General features: G+C 44.3%; 1 protein-coding gene across 2 annotated transcripts in view; it reads right to left on the reverse strand.

Moving 5' to 3' along the window:
- Positions 1-18,720, reverse strand: part of LOC129838229 (axin-2-like) — a 58,005-nt gene extending 39,285 nt beyond the window's left edge. Inside the window, exons 1-2 of one of the 2 annotated variants that reach the window (XM_055905052.1) lie at positions 18,602-18,720; positions 14,001-14,104 (exon numbers count right to left, since the gene is read on the reverse strand). The gene's annotated coding sequence lies outside the window, so the exon portion shown is untranslated. Of the gene's footprint in view, positions 1-13,961; positions 14,105-18,601 lie in introns of both variants that reach the window. The other variant, XM_055905035.1, reaches the window with a different exon arrangement.
- Positions 18,721-19,933: the final 1,213 nt, after the last annotated feature.

Consider the following 19,933-nt stretch of genomic DNA (forward strand, 5'->3'; position numbering starts at 1 on the left):
TTTGTTTTTCAAGCAAAAAAATGGAAAACGCTTAATTTAATCTCTTCCAATTTTTTCAACGTTTTTTTGGTTCCTGATAAAGCACTCCGTATTGACTACATCGAAAGAGCTTCTTCCCTTGAAAAAAGAAAGTGACATGTCATCTAAACATAGCCTTTGAGAGTGTACTTCGATTTAACTTCTCCTCCTCCTTCTCTGCCGTGTGTCGTGTGGTTGATGTGTCTGACAGCTGCCTGTTGAAAGACACCGTTCCCGAACGGAGATTCAAATTAAGTTTGCGGTTTGACGACAGGAGCTTGATGTATGCTAATGAACCCGCAGAGAAGAATGTGCTCACTCTCAGAAACAGGAGAACGTAACAAAACCTCGTCAGACATCACTCCCCAGGATATCAAGAAGTCACGTTGCTCACAAAGTTTGCGTCGCCACAGAAGAGCACAAAAGAGCTCAAATCACATGAGGAAAACGCAACGAAAAAAGGCGGGTTTGACTTCTAAAGTGTTCGATTTGAGGTAAAGTGTCTCAAAGTATGTGTCTACAATCCCTATCATTTGATTCTATGGACACCTTTATTATCTGCAGTGGAGATGAGTAAACAAAAGACAATGCAAAGGTCAGGGACAGAAGTTTCATAACATTGTTCCACTATCTGCTATGCCCAGTTCATCCGCTGGATTGATTACTAAGGTCTTTTATGTGTCAAAAACAAACAGATTAGGATGCCTCTTTCAACTGAATCAGCCTGAAAGAATAACAGCAGAGGCAATAGACCTAGATAACATAGATTTAAGGGTAACTGCCTTTTTCAAGGATTCAGCTGTTTTGTCTACCATCTTCAAAGGCTATTTTGCTCTACGAGTAAAGCCTTAATTGCACGAGGTTGTTCTAGCTACTGTGAAGATCTAATCATGGCCCGTACTAATAACGAAAACAGAGCAAGTTCATTGAGACAACACAAACAAGGTAGCTCCATAAAAATAGGCCCACAGGAAAGACTGAAATTCCATAAACACACTGACTTTTAACTCTCTGCCGCCACACACACGGGCAGCCACCTGCACGCGCGCACACACACACACACACACACACACACACACACACACACACACACACACACACACACACACACACACACACACACACACACACACACACACACACACACGTTTGTTTTACTATCCATGTGGGGACCAAACAATTGATTCTCATTCAAAAAACTGTTTTCCTAAACCTAACCCTTAATCTAACCCTAACCCTGACCTTAACTCCAGTTCCCTAACCCTAACCCTGACCTTAACTCCAGTTCCCTAACCCTAACTCCTAACCACAACCCTAATTCTAACCCTAAAACTAAACTAGCCTTTTTCCTTGTGGGTACTGGCAAATGTCACCACTTAATTTTCACCTAATTTTCCTTGTTTTACTACCCTTGTGAGGACTTCTGGTCCCCCAAGGATAGTAAAACAAAAGACACACACACACACACACACACACACACACACACACACACACACACACACACACACACACACACACACACACACACACACACACACACACACACACACACACACACACACACACACACACACACACACACACATTGTACCGTTAAAACAGTACATTTGAAGTTAGAACTCTGTACATTCTATCAAATATAAGCCTCAAACACACACCTTCCTCCTACACAGTATCCAGAGAGCTAACAGTAACAGCAGTCAGGCTTCCCTTCAGATGAAATGGGACTGTAATGACTTCAGCCACACAATGCTCCTCTCTCTTTCATTATGACAGTAGGAGCGTGCCATACCAATGTCAGGGAGCAGAGAACAACACGGCCCATTGACTCTAACAGTACACAGTGACATTGACTCTAACAGTACACAGTAGAACTGGAGGAGGCAGTGGACTCGTTGTGACAGATGATGTCACCCCCCTGACAACATCAGACACCACAGAGGGCATTAGGAGCAGGACAGGGCTGGGGGTGGAGGGGAACAACAGAGAGGAAAATGTCAGAGGGGCAGGGGTATTGGAGGGGGGTAGGGGTTAAGGTACATGATAGTGGTACATGACAGTTGTACATGATAGTGGAGACAGTGTGGAGACAGTGTGGAGACAGTGGTACAGGATAGTGGAGACAGTGGTATATGATAGTGGAGACAGTGTGGAAACAGTGTAACATTATAGTGGAAACAGTAGGAGACAGTGGTAGATGACAGTGGAGACAGTGTTGAGACGGTGGTGCAGGATGGTGGAGACAGTGTGGAGACAGTGGTACAGGATAGTGGAGACAGTGTGGAGACAACGGTACATGCTAGTGGAGACAGTGTTACAGGATAGTAGAGACAGTTGCACATGATAGTGGAGACAGTGTCTAGACAGTGGTACAGGACAGTGGAGAATAAGAGTATACAGTGGTACGGGATAGATGAGATAGTGGTACATGATAGTGGAGACAGTGTGGAGACAGTGGAACATGATAGTGGAGACAGTGTGGAGACAGTGGTACATGATAATGGAGACAGTGTGGGGACAGTGGTACAGCATTGTGGAGACAGTGTGGAAACAGTGGTACAGGATAGTGGAGACAGTGAGGAGACAGTGGTACATGCTAGTGGAGATAGAGGTACAGGATAGTGGAAACAGTGTGGAGACAGTGGTACATGATAGCGGAGACAGTGTGGAGACAGTGGTGCAGCGTAGTGGAGACAGTGTGGAGACAGTGGTTTATGATAATGGAGACAGTGTGGAGACGGTGGTACAGGACAGTGGAGAATATGTGGATAGAGTGGTATTGATAGTGGAGATAGTGGTACATGATAGTAGAGACAGTGTGGAGACAGTGGTACATGATAGTGGAGTCAATGCGGAGACTTTGGTACATGATAGTGGGGACAGTGTGGAGACAGTGGTACATGCTAGTGGAAACAGTGTGGAGACAGTAGTACAAGATGGTGGAAACAGTGTGGAGACAGTGGTACATGCTAGTGAAGACAGTGGTTCAGGATAGTGGAGGCAGTGTTGAGACAGTGGTTCAGGATAGTGGATTCAGTGTTGAGACAGTGGTTCAGGATAGTGGAGAGAGTGTGGAGACAGTGGTAAAGGATAGTGGAGACAGTGTGGAGACAGTGGTACATGTTAGTGGAGACAGTGGTACAGGATAATGGAGATAGTGGTACATGATAGTGGAGACAGTGTGGAGACAGTGGTATATGATAATGGAGACAGTGTGGAGACAGTGGTACATGCTAGTGGAGACAGTGGTACATGATAGTGGAGATAGTGGTACATGATAGTGGAGACAGTGTGGAGACAGTGGTATATGATAATGGAGACAGTGTGGAGACGGTGGTACAGGACAGTGGAGAATATGTGGATAGAGTGGTATTGATAGTGGAGACAGTGGTACATGATAGTAGAGACAGTGTGGAAACAGTGATACATGATAGTGGAGACAGTGTGGAGACAGTGGTACAGGATTGTGGAGTCAATGCGGAGACTTTGGTACATGATAGTGGGGACAGTGTGGAGACAGTGGTACATGCTAGTGGAAACAGTGTGTAGACAGTAGTACAAGATGGTGGAAACAGTGTGGAGACAGTGGTACATGCTAGTGAAGACAGTGGTTCAGGATAGTGGAGGCAGTGTTGAGACAGTGGTTCAGGATAGTGGATTCAGTGTTGAGACAGTGGTTCAGGATAGTGGAGAGAGTGTGGAGACAGTGGTAAAGGATAGTGGAGACAGTGTGGAGACAGTGGTACATGTTAGTGGAGACAGTGGTACAGGATAATGGAGATAGTGGTACATCATAGTGGAGACAGTGTGGAGACAGTGGTATATGATAATGGAGACAGTGTGGAGACAGTGGTACATGCTAGTGGAGACAGTGGTACATGATAGTGGAGATAGTGGTACATGATAGTGGAGACAGTGTGGAGACAGTGGTATATGATAATGGAGACAGTGTGGAGACGGTGGTACAGGACAGTGGAGAATATGTGGATAGAGTGGTATTGATAGTGGAGATAGTGTGGAGACAGTGGTACAGGATTGTGGAGACGGTGTGGAGACAGCGGTACATGATAGTGGAGACAGTTTGGAGACGGTGGTACATTATGGTGAGGACAGTGTGGAGACAGTGGTACATGCTAGTGGAGACAGTGTGGAGACAGTGGTACAGGAAAGTGGAGACAGTGTGGAAACAGTGGTACAGGATTGTGGAGACAGTGTGGAGACAGTGGTACATGCTAGTGGAGACAGTGGTACAGTATAGTGGAGACAGTGTGGAAACAGTGGTACAGGACAGTGGGCAGAGTGGTGCAAATAGTTGAGATAGTGATACATGATAGTAGAGACAGTTTGGAGACAGTGGTACATGATAGTGGAGACAATGTGGAGACAGTGTGGAGACAGTGGTACAGGATAGTGGAGACAGTGTGGAAACAGTGTAACATTATAGTGGAAACAGTGTGGAGACAGTGATGCAGGATAGGGGAGACAGTGTGGAAACAGTGGTACATGATAGTGGAGACAGTGTGGAGACAGTGGTACATGATAGTGGAGACAGTGTGGAGACAGTGGTGCAGGGTAGTGGAGACAGTGTGGAGACAGCGGTACATGCTAGTGGAGACAGTGGTACATGATAGTGGAGACAATGTGGAGACAGTGGTACATGATAGTGGAGACAGTGTGGAGACAGTGGTGCAGGGTAGTGGAGACAGTGTGGAGACAGCGGTACATGCTAGTGGAGACAGTGGTACATGATAGTGGAGACAATGTGGAGACAGTGGTACATGATAGTGGAGACAGTGTGGAGACAGTGGTGAAGCGTAGTAGAGACAGTGTGGAGACAAAGGTACAGGATAGTGGAGACAATGTGGAGACAGTGGTACATGATAGTGGAGACAGTGTGGAAACAGTTGTTCAGGATAGTAGAGACAGTGGTTCAGGATAGTAGAGACAGTGTGGAGACAGTGGTACAGGATAGTGGAGACAGTGTGGAGACAGTAGTACATGCTAGTGGAGACACTGGTACAGGATAGTGGAGGCAGTGTGGAGACAGTGTTACATGATAGTGGAGACAGTGTGGAGACAGTGGTACATGCTAGTGGAGACAGTGTGTAGTCAGTGGTACAGGATAGTGGAGACAGTGTGGAGACAGTGGTACAGGATTGTGGAGACAGTGTGGAGACAGTGGTACAGGATATTGGAGACAGTGGTACATGATAGTGGAGACAGTGTGGAAACAGTGTGTCCAAGAGGAGTAGACATTTTTGTGCATACATGGACAAACAAAGATACACGTGCATGCACGCATGCACACACACACACAGACATGTTTCAGACATGGATCAGAGAGAGGCCCGGCTCCTGCCTTTGAACCATATCGTGGTGGCGTCCGATAAGCCAGCCGTGTGGGTTAGTCAGGAACTCTACATAACTCAGCACATTCTTCCAGCACACAGCGCTGGATGCCAGGCCACACTGCGGTCACCCTATCCACCACCCACCATGGAGAGGCCACAGCCCCAGAGGCGACACCCCAAGCAAGGCCAGGCAACACGAACACTGCTCCCCCTCCGTCCTCAAACTCAACCATGGTTCCTCCATCCAGTAGAGCAGGATTTCTTGGGACAATCACAGTTGGATTAGGGCCTGGAGTTTTTCCTGACTATATGACCTGACCAGGAAAAAGCTCAGGGCACCGAGTTATGACCTATAACTACAGATGTAGGATCTTAATTTGATCACCATGTTGCATTTAAAACTTGTAGTGTATTTGAAGTTTAAAAAGGCTTATGAAGTTAGTAATTTCCACTTAAACATTTCAGACTTGATTTTCCCTTACAAAAAATGTCCATTAAGGATAGCCCGCTTTTTCCCATTTTTGCCTAAATGACATACCCAAATCTAACTGCCTGTAGCTCAGGCCCTGAAGCAAGGATATGCATATTCTTGGTACTATTTGAAAGGAAACACTTTGACGTTTGTGGAAATGTGAACTGAATGTAGGAGATCAAAACACAACAGATCTGGTAGAAGAAAATACAAAGAAAAAAACAACCGGTCTTTTTCTACCACCATCTTTGAAATGCAAGAGAAAGGTCATAGTTCTAGCCATCACTCTGGTTGTAATTCCGATAGTGTCCACAAGATTGCAGCAGTGTATGTGGAAAGTTTCAGATGGATAACTTGAAGAATGACTGACCCACAAGACTTTTAGTGTGAAGTCCCCAGGTACATTTGGGCAAATCGTGAAGGAGATTTGTATTCATATTCCATTTCTCTGCAAGAATATTGTCAAATCTGTATACTTGGACTTTGATTTAGCTTTCCAAGTATTAGTAGCCATATTCCAAGTTCAACATTTGCAAAACAACCAGTTTTCATAACTTCAACTCTGAATATCCTTATAATTTTTGTCCAAAATGAAAAGGCATGCTGTCGTACAAGGTTATTACCTACATTTTAAGACATATACATGGTTTATCTAGCTAGCTTTGTTTGACCCTGATTGGTGCTTATTTGACAAAGATACAGTTGCTCAAGTGATGGCCGCCCGCGTCATCGGAGTGCCATGAAATCGTCGCTCACTGACCAAATATGGTGTCCTATAGGATGTACTACACCCCTAATGAAATAGTGAAGTCTTGTTACCTTCTAGGATCTCTGAGGAATAGATATGAATGTGATTTGACTCGTTGAAACAACGTTTAGGGTGAGATTTTCACAGATTTCTTTCTTTGCAAATTGAACGTGTGGAAATATAAAATCGATTGTGCGTGCTACATGGACCTTTTTAGGATATGAAAAAGGGTTTTATCTAACAAAACGACAAACGACCCTTTGGATGATAAATCAGAGCAAGATTTCAGATTGTAAGTACACATTTCACCTTCAGAGGTGAATTTATCAAACCTATTGCGTTGAAAAAAAGTGTTTTGTTGTGAGGAGCTCTCCTCAAACAATAGCATGGCATTTTTTTTCGCAGTAATAGCTACTGTAAATTGGATAGTGTAGTTATATTGACAAGAAATTAAGATTTCAGCCGATATAAGACACTATTATGTATCGACATTTGTTGTTTCTCTAAAATCTGCGATCTTGACATAAAGCGCTGCATGATTTACAACTGTCCCGTTGACGGATTTCCTGTTGCTGCAAGATTATTGTCCTGCTGTAGCAAACTGGCTCAAATTATGATCCTAAATCTGTATGGCCCAGTGTTTTTCCTGGTCAGGTCAGGTGGTCAAGAAGAAAATGGGCCTTGTATAGGATTGCAACACTAGCATATCTATCAAAAGTCACTCAATGTTCAAGAAATGTACAATACACCACAACAATAGAATATTCCACACTTGCATCTATCTTGGTGGTAGGGGAAAAAACTGGCTAGGTAGATGTTGTCTTGTAGCTTTTATGGAAGGATACAGCGCACCAGGACTCCCATGTAGGTCAGGCACAAATCCTGTGCCTCCAGCAGAGAACCCAGAACCTCTTTGAGCATTTGAAGGAGCCAAGGAGAAGAGAGGAGAGCAGACTTTCTTCCAGGTGCTGCTTTCACCGTGGTAATCCTTCCTCAGCGTGACTGTGGGTTTTACAGAGAATCTCTCCAAACAAGTCCCAGATGGTGGGAGGTAGACAGTAACACAAATAAAACACATGCAGACACACACGGACTCCATAAGCTTGCAGTTACTTAGGGACACACACACACACACACACTCATACACACTTGCAGTTGTTTAGGCACGCACACACACGAGCTTGTACATAACCTAGGCCACACACGTGTACACACACAACGACTGAAGGTGAGAACTGATTTGTCACTCATGGGTGGTCCTTGTGTAAAGATAAGGCGAGCTCTGCTAAAGCCCTCTGTTAAGTAGAAGCACAAGTTGGGGCCGTTTTGTTAGGTTAGCGGCGGAGACCTCTTTACAACACGTGTGGAATGTCTGCGGCCTGTAGAGCCGTAGCGAGCTAGAAGAGTTCCTCGAAGTTTAACTCCCCTCACAGAGCTTGTTTAATGACAATGAGTCAGGAGCATGACTAGTTGAAACTAATATAAACCTCCTCCTACCAGGCCCTGTGGCTTTTTCTGCTCACATCAGCTCCCCTGTTTGTGGAAGATTAGCACACAATATACAGGAGGCCTCTGCTTTGTAGCAGAGCTGGTCAGGCGTTAAGATCAGAAAGGTGGTTAGAAAGAAGAAGAAGACGTTTGAAATGAAGAGATAAAAGAGTCAATCTTTCCCCATTTCAAACCAAATCCTCCATAGCTGCCTATTTCTGTCTGGAAGGGACAAAAATCCCAGTCTCCTCACTCCTCTCTCCTTTTTTTATGTGGTTACTGGAACAACAATGTACATTCGAAGTGTTTCGTCCTTTGATGTTTGCATTCACCAAACCGACTTAAAGCGGAGGAGAAAAGAGAGGGCGAGAAAGACGCGGGAGAGAGATTTTGTGGTGAGCTTTCGCTCTCTCTCATTGGCAAGGCATCTGACATCTAGCCGGCAAAAGACAAAATTCGGTTTCGCCTGTTAAGCCGTCTGTCAAGAGGGTTTTCTCTTTTTTTTTCTTGCCCGTTTCGTGGATGTGGCTGTGCCGTTGTGAAGGCCGCTTACATGCTTTTCAAACAATAACAGTTCAATGCTCCCCCTTCTGCTTCCTCTGCCAGGGCCCTGCACATGCCAACACATCCTTTTGAGAGCCTTGAAACGACAACAAACGCTAAGCGTTTCCACCACGGAGAGAAAAGAGGCCCATCCGCGAGTCTGTGTAATTAAAGTCGATCTAATACTGTTATATTTCTGCTCGGAAATACACAAAAAACGGAGCGTTTCCAAGGCTCTTTCTCTGTGGCTAATCCGCCGCTTCTTTGTTGAGGTCGCCACAAAGACGCCTTGCTCACAGAGAAACAGAGAAGACACAAAATGGTGGAAATAAAATAGCCAGGTTTCGAAACTTCAGTTTGCTGGCTTGAATTAAGTGTAGGCCGCTACACTACGACAGCAGGCTCAAAGAGCACATGGAATCTGAATTTCTATCTTTACCCCCTCTTTGATATGAGCTTCAAACCGACTATGTGTCATCTCTCAGTCAGCCAACATTCTCTCTTTCTTCACCCCGGAAGGTGACCACACAGGGCATACTGCACGTTTGATCAGGCGCTAGCATCATCGGGTTGTCTACATATATATCTATGTCACGGCGCTAATTGTACGTGACACATTCAGACTACAGGCGTTTTCTTCTCTCGCAACATTGTTACATATACAAGGCCTTGAAAAACAACGGAAAACCAACATCCTCCAATGTGTCTGTCACCTTGGAAGAAATCCATCTCCATTTCGGTTGCTGTAATCCTTGGCCATTCATTCACCTCCACCCCTGCACGGCTGTGGTGTAGGAGGCATCAACAGCTTGGAACATTAAAGAGACAATCAAAGAGTGAGGCATCCGAGCTGGGCTAGTGCCTCAGGAATGCAAAGTGTTATCAAAAATACAGCTGAACTTGATCCTCTGTGCCCGTCCTTCCCACAGGCAAAGTTATCCTTTCAACCGGCTGCTGCCTCCAATAACCCCCAAACAACAATAATGTCAGCGCCAAAAAACTTCACAAATGGATTGGGTGCTGATGATGAACATGCAAACGTGTCTGAATGCAAAGTGCGCACGGATTATTGACTTTGTGTGTTCAGGTCTGACGCGTTGGTTTGAATGGGGTTGAACACAAAGGCATACGGTTGAACAAGGAAGTTTACATACACTTAGGTTGGAGTCATAAAAACTAGTTTTCCACCACTCCACAAATTTCTTGTTAACAAACTATAGTTTTGGCAAGTCGGTTAGGACATCTACTTTGTGCACGACACAAGTAATTTTTCCAACAATTGTTTACAGACAGATTATTTCACTTATAATTCACTGTATCACAATTCCAGTGGGTCAGAAGTTTACATACACTAAGTTGACTGTGCCTTTAAACAGCTTGGAAAATTCCAGAAAATGATGTAATGGCTTTAGAAGCTTCTGATAGGCTAATTGACATCATTTGAGTCAATTGGAGGTGCACCTGTGGATGTATTTCAAGGCCTACCTTCAAACTCAGTGCCTCTTTGCTTGACATCATGGGAAAATCTAAAGAAATCAGCCAAGACCTCAGAAAAAGATTTGTAGACCTCCACAAGTCTCTCTTTTTCTCATCCTCCTGGTTTTGACCCCTGCATTATTAAAAAAACAAAACATTTATTTATCTAGGCAAGAACAAACTCTTATTTTCAATGACGACCTAGGAACAGTGGATTCATTTACAACTGCCTTGCTCAGGGGCAGAACGACAGATTTTTACCTTGTCAGCTCGGGGGATTGGTTTTTGCAACCTTTCGGCTACCAGTCCAACGCTCTAACCACTTGGCTACCTGCCGCACACATGTCTATGTTCTGATTCTGAGCCCGTCTGCCTGACCACTATGCCTGAGCCTGCTGCCTCTGGATTACCGACCCCTGCCTGCCTTGACCTGTCGTTTGCCTGCCCCTGTTGTTGCAATAAACATTGTTACTTCAACACAGTCTGCACTTGGGTCTTACCTGAAACCTGGTACACTTATTTCTCTCTGCCTTCAAGAGGGGAGAGGGGCACTAAAATGTCTTGCTCCTGAGGTGGGGGAGACCCCCCCCCCCCAATTTGTTTTACTTAGGCTCCCAAAAGGCTAGGGCCGGCCCTATTTATGACCTCTGGGCTCACGAAACAGTACCAAAATGTAAGTGTGTAAATATCAAGATATGTTTTACTGTAGTTTTTCTACCAGCTTTCTACCAGCATGCGGTATCTTGCGGCTGGACACTGTATGAGTTAATAAAGGTCAGGTGGATTACTGCTTTCATGTGAAAGGTATGTACCTGTATGTATCATGTATAATGTTAAAAGGGATCTTTTCAGCCTTAGGATATGACGTGGTTGAGCACCAATTGTATACAGGTCAACAGGTTTCCCCTTTAAGGTTGAGTAATTTAAACGGATCAGACACTGAACAAAAATATAAATGTAACATGTAAAGTCATGGTCTCATGTTTCATGATTTGAAATAAAATATTTTCCATATGCACAAAAAGCTTATTTCTCTCAAATGTTGTGCACAAATGTGTTACATCCCTTTTAGTGAGCTTTTCTCTTTTGCCAAGATAATCCATCCACTTGACAGGTGTGGCATATCAAGAAGCTGATTAAACAGCATGATCATTACACAGGTGCACCTTGGGCTGGGGAAAAAAGGCCACTCTAAAATATGACGTTTTGTCACACACACAATGCCACAGATGTCTCAAGTTTTGAGGGAGTGTGCAATTGGTATGCTAATTGCAGGAATGTCCACCAGCTGTTGTCAGAGAATGCAATGTACCATAAGCCTCCTCCATAAGCCTCCTCCTCTACCATAAGCCTCCTCCAACATCGTTTTAGAGAATTTGGCAGTACGTCCAACCGGCCTCACAATCGCAGACCACGTGTATGGTGTCCTGTGGGCGAGCGGTTTGCTGATGACAATGTTGTGAACAAAGTGCCCCATGGTGGTGGGGTTATGGAATGGGCAGGCATAAGCTACGGACTACGAACACAATTGCATTTTATTGATGGCAGTTTGAATACACAGAGATACCGTGAAGAGATCCTGAGGCCCATTGCCGTGCCATTAATCTGCCGCCATCACCATGTTTCATCGTGATAATGCACAGCCCCATGTCTGTACACAATTCCTTGAAGCTGAAACACAATTCCTTGAAGCTGAAAATGTCCCAGTTCTTCCATGGCCTGCATACTCACCAGCCATGTCACACATTGAGCATGTTTGGGATGCTCTGGATCGACGTGTACGACAGCGTGTTCAAGTTCCTGCCAATATCCAGCGACTTCGCACAGCCATTGAAGAGGAGTAGGACAACATTCCGCAGGCCACAATCAACAGCCTGATCAACTCTATGCGAAGGAGATGTGTCGCGCTGCACGAGGCAAATGGTGGTCACAGCAGATACTGACTGGTTTTCTGATCGATGGTCCTACCTTTTTTTTAAGGTATCTGTGGCCAACATATGCATATCTGTATTCCCAGTCAGGTAAAATCCATAGATTAGGGCCTAATGAATTCATTTCAATTGACTGATTTCTTTATATGAACTGTAACTCAGTAAAATCTTAGAAAATGTTATATGTTGCGTTCATATTTTTGGTCAGTATAGAAATAGAAATCCACTGAAGCAGCACACACTTAATTTCATTTTAGGAAATGTACCTTTTCTAGTTCTGTAATACTATTTCTAAGACACTGGTAGCACGTAGCGCTAGCTTCAGAGTATAAACAGAACACAGTGGTGCTGTTGTCACCAGAAGAAGAAAAAGGAGGAGATGTGAATATGCACACGGAGCCCGCAAGAGCCCTGCAACATCCCGACTTTGCTAGGATGAAAGGAACGGCAAAGCCAAATCACTTTATCAACCCCAACAGCCAGTCTTATTGTGGATGTGCTTCAGACGCTAGCTAGGCCTAAAAAGTCACAGAGCTAATTGCAAGACACAACAAGGAGATTGTTTGGCCCGGCGCTAACCGTTGTGTACGGCTAACGGTAATCACCACAATAATTTGGCTCCCAGAACATCAAATGGTGGTTTGGAGCTGGAGGAATTTGCATTGAGCTCTTTGATCTGGGAAATTTAAACAAAGCATGACCCGCTATGCAAAAAGCATGAAGGTTATAGTCCCCCCTCCCTCCTTTACTCCCCTCCCATCCAGCTAAAACCACTTCTACATTGGAGATTATTGTGGCTAATAAAGCAGCAAAGCGTGAAAACAGACATCAGAGACTAACTTCATAATTTAGAGAGGAACTTTTAACCAAGGTAAGTATTGTGGTCAAATGCAGTGAACTGTGTCATAACAGTAATTTACACACATTAAAGGCTGCAATTTTTTTTTATATGCAGTGTTGGTCTCATTCCCCTTTAAGAGAATCACTTGAACAATATAGAGGTAGGAGAGATTCACATCCACATATATAAAATACAGTATTTTTTTAACACAGTATTTAAAGAGGTAGGGGAATTTTGAACCGTTCGACTTCAGTTCGTGCATTATTATTTCTATGAAAAAAAAGAACTACAGCAGTAAAAGGCTTTTAAGTAAGTTTTGCATGAATATCACTCTCGCATTTTCTAGAAGTCCCTAAAGTCCTCTCTCTCTCTCTCTCCTTGAATACAACCTGTTTCCTTGCTCACCCGTGCATATAGACTTTTAATCAACCGCATTTAACCCACCAAGTGTTCATGTGATGCGTACCCAGAGATAATGAGGACACGGGACTACAGCCAGGCCTTTTCTCACCCAGCCTTTGTTTTAAGGTGACAGAACCGTCTTGTCAATGGAATGGAATAGACCGACCTATAGGTTGACTGGGTCACCTGTAAATACTCCCGTATTATTACCTCGACTGCTATTGTGACTGACTGGGTTCAAACCCAGGTGTCCTGTTTGCCAGAAGACAGTGTTAGCCTGCTGAGTTAAAGCCTAGGCATGGTATGTGATAAATAGGCTGACTGGGGAACAGTCAGATACCCAAAAGGTTATTACTCCTGCGTTATTCTCCCAGGCTGCTGTTGTGACTGACTAGGTTCGAACCCGGGACTCTTGTGTGTTGCAAGCCTGTGTATGTTGACGGGTTATATTGTGAGACCGCTTGTATGAGCACTTGTGTGTCAGTAGCACAGGAGGTTGGCGGCACCTTAATTGGGGAGGACGGGCTTGTGGTAATGGCTGGAGCGGAATAGGTGGAATGGTATCAAATACACCAAACACATGGTTTCCGTGTGTTTGATACCATTCCATATGCTCTGCTCCAGCCATTATTATGAGCCGTCCTCCCCTCAGCAGCCCCAGTCAGTAGGTGTGGTTGTGTTGTGTCCACACCTTGTCTGTGCTGTTTGATTGTCCATCTTCCTCTGTCACCTGCTATAGTAGTGAAGGGAGCTGGAGGAGAGCTGGAGGGCGATGGCCCGTGTGTTTTCTGCTTCTTGAGGTTCGCCACATCACTGCAGGACAGCACGGTAGCTCTAAGACAAAAGACACACATGTAATGCAGTCAATTACATGCGCATGTAATTAGGGTGATCATGTTTTGCATACGGAACTACAATGAGCAGCAGTTAGGTGGGAAGCGGCTTGTAAAGAACGTCAGGCAGGTGGAGATCTTGTAATCGTAAAACTTCTTGGCACACAAACTGAAACACCACAGGATCAGTAAGGGAGGATGAGATGTGTCAGTCGACGTTTCTTTGGACAAACTTTTCAACAAACAAAACAAAAATCCTTTGACTCGCTTGATACAACAATAGCAGGAGCGAGAGAATACAATATTTTTCTACCCGCAACTGCACTCAAGACGAACTTTTACCCCGTGAAGAGATTCATAACAAATGCATGATATTATCTATTCAAATGCCTGGCGGAAACCATCTTTTAACAATGACACATCAGTCTAGCGGTCCCGCATGGGGAAGATGTTTATGTAAAAAGTGACCATCAGAACAAACATCTAAAGAGGAAGATATCTCCATCTTTACATCTAGCGTCTTTAGGGATATGACAGAAAAGGGAGAGAGAACTCATAGAAAAATGTACAAATCCACCTTTTTATTCAGAACCCAGCATGAGTGTGTCGGCGAGCGAGCTAGCTCGTGGTATGTACGGAGATGAAAAGTGGACGCCATCCCTTTGAAATCCTCCTCAAGTACAAAATTACCATTTCATTTCAACTCCAGCCAGGAAACGGAGAGCCGGCTAACTGCTAACTGCTTTGGGCATATCATTATTTATTGTGTGTAAACTTTGGAGGGAACAGTGTTGCTGGGAATAATACGCCGTGTGGGAGGTGGGAGTGAACGGTTGGAGCAACCACAAAGGCAAAGATCAGGCTTATTTTCTCTGTAGGAGGATCACATAAAAGTGAAATAATACACAGTATTATGGCTCAACAACATGAGACTTCTCTTAGCATCATTTCCTAACAACTCAGAACTTAACATGCACGCTTAATAACAGGCAAACCGGTTTGACCCCCTTGTGTTAAGAGTGTTAGCATTTGTTCTTTGCTAATTAGCGATATTGTTATAATTGAGACATTGGCTGAGTTTAACGAAACACTTTTTCCATCGTGGTCACATTAAGTCTGTAACTTCCTTTTATTTAGCTGAATATATTTGCCTTACCCCAGCAGGAGTGAGTTTTACCTATGCACCCACTGCAAACACTATGTCAAGATTAACTTCCTCCCAAAATGTACCTCTTAAAACTTAAACCATGGAGAGGGGGAGGAGAGAGCTATAAGAAGAGAGAGAGGGGAAATTGAGCCTCAATAACCATATGGGCAAAGACCCAAGGGCTTTGTCTCTCATTTTCTTATCTTCCATTTGAGTAAAAAAAAAATGTACGATTTAGCACCTGGTCATAAGGTCTTTTGCACCCAAGAGGGCTACCTATAGCTTCTTGACCTGTCACATGTACTCTGAACCTTTTGAGGTTAGCCATTCTGCCTATTATGTAGCCAAATATGATCATGTTTCATCAAAGAAATAGGCTCAGATCACGAGACTGTTAATCATTATAACTTTATGGTGGTAGTGCTCTAGGCGTTCACTAAGCCAACAGGCCACATTTGTGCTAGCACAACGTTAGCATACAGAGAGATTCCTGCTAAAGATGCAATGCTACAACCGTTGGTTAGTGTAGTTAATTGGATTAGCATAGTTAGCATGCTATCCAAAACAACACCTACCTGAACGCATAGTTTTAAGCATAGCCTTTTAATGCTAGCTGCCATAGTTTACCTTTGGATTAACATTGCTACTGGATGCTAACACTTTTATTGCGTCACAATAAGACAACTACAGCCAATAATACTGGGTCGTGAATCGTTTCAGAATAAAAGTGATGACACCAAATCCAAGGCTACATTTTCAAGTTAACTTTGGATCAGCACACCTATTCCATGCTAACATACTTTACCTTGGACGTACATACACTATGTAATGTGTGCTAGCTCAGCATTTAATGGGGAAGGAACGACGACAAACCATAAGGAGAGGGCGTGGAGTGTGATTCACCATCAGCGGGGAAGAAGGAACATAACTCTGTGGACTGCTCTATGCTCTGACATATAGTACATATAATGCTAAACATATGGCTGGAGCATGGGATTCGCGCATGACTGCATGCAGCATGTGGGGAAAAAATACAGCTGGTGTCTTTTTTTTCTCCTCCTAAAATGGATGCCTAGTCCACAGTCTGAAGAGGAAAACATTTAAATGATTGCAGACATTTTGACTTGATGCTTAGGAGGGGAAACATTTTGAATTTATGATGCAGAACAGGAGTACACAGAGAAAACAAATGCACCGAGGAATCGGATCAGTGAACGAATCAAATCACATTTGATTGGTCGCGTACACATGTTTTGCAGATGTTGTCGCAGGTGCAGTGAAACACTCATGTTTCTTGCTCCAACAGTGCAGTAATGCCTAACAATACAAAATAATACACAAATACAAGAAAATTCAAAGAAGGACTTCAAGACATATTAGAACGAGCAAAGCGAACACGACGGTGGATGAACGCCGTACAGTTCTCACGTTGATGAAACACCTCGAGAAAGAAAGAGGATACAGGAAGTATTTCCCACAGATGGCATGATGAGCAACGAGGACCATGGGACTCGTCATCAGACAGGGCCAAATGGGCTTTGAACGTTCTTCAAATACACCAAATGTATTACAGGTGAGAGTCATATGCCAAGTATTTTGAGCAATGGAGGGATGTAAAAAGCTGTGCTTGTGTTGAAATAGGAACCACAGTCTTTAACAATAAAACACACTGGGTGTACAAAACATTAAGAACACCTTCCTAATAATGAGTTGCACCCCCTTTTCTGCCATCAGAACAGCCTCTACAAGGTGTTTAAAGTGTTCCACTGGGATGCTGGCCCATGTTGACTCGCCCATGTTGACTCCCACAGTTGTGTCACATTGGCTGGATGTTCTTTGGGTAGTGGACCATTTTGATACAGTACTCACTGGAAACTGTTGAGCGTGAAAAACCCAGTAGAGTTGTCGTTCTTGACACAAACCGGTGCGCCTGGCACCTACTACCATACCCCGTTCAAAAGGCACTTAAATATTTTGTCTTGCCCATGTAACCGATGTGAAATGGCTAGCTAGTTAGCGGGGTGCGCGCTAGCTAGCGTTTGAATCAGTGACGTCACTCGCTCTGAGACCTTGAAGTAGTTGTTCCCCTTGCTCTGCAAGGGCTGCGGCTTTTGTGGAGCGATGTTTCAAGGGTGGCTGTTGTCTATGTGTGCAGAGGGTCCCTGGTTCAAGCCCAGGTAGGGGCAAGGAGAGGGACGGAAGCTATATTGTTACACCCATTCACCCTCTGAATTACATACATACACAATCCATGTCTCAATTTGATCAAGGCTTAGAAATCCTTATTTAACCTGTCTCCTCCCCTTCATTTACAAGTGACACCAATAAGGGATCTTAGCCTACACATGGATTCACCTGGTCAGTCTATGTCATGGGAAGAGCATAATGTTTTCAAAATGTTTTGTACACTCAGTGTATATTTAAGGTCCAATTCAGACGTTTTTGTCCCAATGTCAAATCATTTCCGGGTAACAATGAAATACCTTGCTGTGATTTCAATAAAAAAATAGTTTCTTTGCAAAGAGAAATTTCTCGAGCAAGAATTTAGCTACGACTGTCTGGGAGTGGTTTGAGTGGGGGGGGGTGAAAACAGAAAATCTGCTGTTATTGGCAGAGAGGTTTGGAACTATTTTTCTTATTGGTCTATTAACTCATTTACCGACTGGTGACTGGTGTCACACCGACTGGTGTCACCAAAACTCCATCCCACCAAAACGGGATGAAATTTCAGCTGGTATTTTCAAACAGCTCATTACACTAAAAGGGCTTTGCACAATTTCACAATATTATTCCAACCTCATCGTGTGGGAATATATATAAAACACAGACAAATCACGTTTTTGACTGCACTGCGCCTTTAAGGCCTTAAATTGGGATGGCTATGTTTTAGAGTAAGTTAACATAATCAAGACTTTATTTTCATCAAATGTTGGCCAACATGTATTACACGTGAATATTCTGTCAGTTATGTTGTAATTGCTAGAATAATGGTCTTTGATCGAGGCTACAGGAGTAATAGTCACTCTGCCTCCTTCCCATCCTCTTCGAACTACACTTCTGCAAACGTGTCAAATGCAAAGGGTTGAAAACTTAACAGGGGTCTTGGATATGTTTGGGCTACGAGGGCTTGTTCATTTGTTTTACCTACCTCGCTTTTTTGTCTCCACAGCCTCAATTTATTTGTTCTAGCCTTACACACATCTGACTGGGGCTACAGCACATATATATATATATATTTATATATATTTGAACAAGGGCTGTTGAGGGGAGAGGGATTTGAAGTGTTCCACTGAACTCCAGTCGGTTCTCAAACATTTAAACAGGGTTTCTCCGTGGGGAAGAGATGTTTACCTATAGCTGCATGGACCTCAGCTCAGTCTATGCTTCAGTCTGCACCTTCAACCTGTTGCCATTGATCTGGACTCTAGAGCACAAACAGAAGACAGAGTGAGAGAGAGAGAGAGAGAGAGAGAGAGAGAGAGAGAGAGAGAGAGAGAGCGAGAGCGATAGAAAGGTAAAGCAGAGAGGGATTAAGAGATAGAGATATAAAGATAAAGATAAAGACAGAGAGAGAGAGAGAGAGAGAGAGAGAGAGAGAGAGAGAGAGAGAGAGAGAGAGAGAGAGAGAGAGAGAGAGCGAGAGGGATAGAAAGGTAAAGCAGAGAGGGATTAAGAGATAGAGATATAAAGATAAAGATAAAGAGAGAGAGAGAGAGAGAGAGAGAGGAAGAGAGAGAGAGAGAGAGAGAGAGAGAGAGAGAGAGAGAGAGAGAGAGAGAGAGAGAGAGAGAGAGAGAGAGAGAGAGAGAGAGAGAGAGAGAGAGAGAGAGAGAGAGAGAGAGAGAGAGAGAGAGAGAGAGAGAGAGAGAGAGAGAGAGTATAAGTCATGTGAAACCGGACTCAGCAACGTCTCAGACACTTTTTTACCATTGACCCTTGTGCGGGGCCCACCCCTTGCCCCATACACACCATCTGCATGTCTGTCTGACTTTCTGTCTGTCTGACTTTCTGTCTGTCTGTCTGTCTTTCTGTCTGTCCGTCTGACAATCCTGTCTGGCTGTCCTGTCTGGCTGTCCTGTCTGGCTGTCCTGTCTGGCTGGCTGTCCGTCTGACTATCTTGTCTGTCTGTCTGTCCGTCTGACAATCCTGTCTGGCTGTCTTGTCTGGCTGTCCTGTCTGGCTGTCTGGCTGTCTGTCTGTCTGACTGTCCTGTCTGTCTGTCTGTCCGTCTGACTATCCTGTCTGTCTGTCTGTCTGACTATCCTGTCTGTCTGTCTGTCTGGCAGGCCTGTCTGGCTGGCTGTCCTGTCTGGCTGCCTTGTGTGTCTGTCCTGTCCATGTAGCTGTACAGCACCTGGCACCATGCCACCCCCCCGACACCCCTTTGTGGCGGCTAGAGTGGCGCAAGGGTCCGCCTTTGATCCCCGGGCAACTATTCATCTCTCCAAAGGAAGAGGAAGAGCATAAAAGAGAGGGAGAGAGAGAGGGAGAGAGAGAGAGAGAGAGAGAGAGAGAGAGAGAGAGAGAGAGAGAGAGAGGGAGGGAAAAAAGCAACCTCTGCTGCCAATTATTGGAAAAACATGAAGGTCTGCTCTGTGTAAAGAGAAAAGAATAGGGAAGACAGAGAGGGTGGAAGAAAGGATAAAAAAGGGTTTGATAGTTTGACTTGGTGTTAGTTGGAGG

Source organism: Salvelinus fontinalis, chromosome 3 (genome assembly GCF_029448725.1).
Source record: "Salvelinus fontinalis isolate EN_2023a chromosome 3, ASM2944872v1, whole genome shotgun sequence".
Classification (NCBI taxonomy): domain Eukaryota; kingdom Metazoa; phylum Chordata; class Actinopteri; order Salmoniformes; family Salmonidae; genus Salvelinus; species Salvelinus fontinalis.